We start from the raw sequence: 1395 nt of genomic DNA, 5'->3' as shown, positions 1-1395 counted from the left end.
TAGGGCTTACACATCTTTGACTGTGCATTTATTAAAGATTTTTGCCTGCCACGGATTTTAACTTTGTTTTATTAGGGCATATTTGTGGACATTTTAACCTTCTAGGATTTGGTCCAATTTTAATGGATTACTTATTTATTTAAGAGGATTTTAAACTGCACTGCTGAGCACTTGGTTTGTTGGATTTTAATAAAAGCACTGCTCGCTGTTTGCACCTACCCCTTGCTGTATGTGTCCTCATTTGCCTGCCTCATCTCAGGATCAAGAGGCTCCTGGGTAAAACAAGCTGTGTTGTGCCAACCTGGGGCCTCATGTATAATGCCGTGCGTAGAACTCGCACTATAACATGGCGTAAGCACAAAAGCCGAAATGTGCTTACGCACAGAAAAATCCAGATGCAGGAATCTGTGCGTACTCCAACTTCCACGTTCTTCCGCTACATAAATCCCGATCAGCGTGAAAACTAACGCTCGTGCACGCGCATTTTGTAACGCCCTAAATCCTCCCAGAATTACGCCTATTTGAATATGCAAATCAATATAAATCGCCCTTAAGCGCAGCCTTCTGTGAAAAGACAATGGGAAACGCACGGGGAAAATATAAGAATTTCAGTGAATATTAAGTGGAGGCAAAGGAAAAACATACTATTTGTTCAAATAAACCGTGGTATAATCAACAAAATGAAGTTGATCGAGTGACATAGCGTGTTGGAGAAACTTGAAAGCTCACATTCACAAAATCGCACAGTGCCGGAAATAAAAAAGAAGTCACATATCAAAGTCGCCGTGGAAAGAAGAGTTGTAAGCCCACTGTCTGAGTGTCATATGAAAGCTTATTAGGGTACAGAGAAAAAAGGCACACGGTGGGGAAAAAGCACGAAATGTCAACTTTAATCTCGACATTTCCACTTTAATCACGTAGTTTATTTTGTCATTTAGTAGAACATTATAAACTTCATCTTAAAATCGTTTAATTAACCAGTTTCTCAAAATTACATCGTAATTAAAGTAGCACGTTAAATGCTTTGCTTTGTATTTGATCTTCTACTCGTATGTGATCTATGTGTGTGAATCACTACTTGCTTCTTAAACTGGCTCTCTTCCTCCAACTGGACACAGAGTCCATTACATTTGTGATATTACAGCTCTCTGAATAACTAAAATACTGAGATGTATACGTGATATCATTTTCATGATGATAGGAGTTAAAGCACGTTATTAAACATGTGTTTCATGAGCCTCGTGCTCATGACAAGCATTATCTTTTGTGAAATTTGTCGCTGTGTTTTTAGCTGTGTTGTTATTTTCTCTTTCTGTTTTATATTCAATATATATTGGTGTAGCTGTCACTGCAGTCAGTACTTTTTTTTCCCTAAGTAACCGATCGCCACACAAT

This window comes from Polypterus senegalus, chromosome 2 (assembly GCF_016835505.1).
Source record: "Polypterus senegalus isolate Bchr_013 chromosome 2, ASM1683550v1, whole genome shotgun sequence".
Taxonomy (NCBI): domain Eukaryota; kingdom Metazoa; phylum Chordata; class Cladistia; order Polypteriformes; family Polypteridae; genus Polypterus; species Polypterus senegalus.
This window is presented reverse-complemented; position numbering follows the sequence as displayed.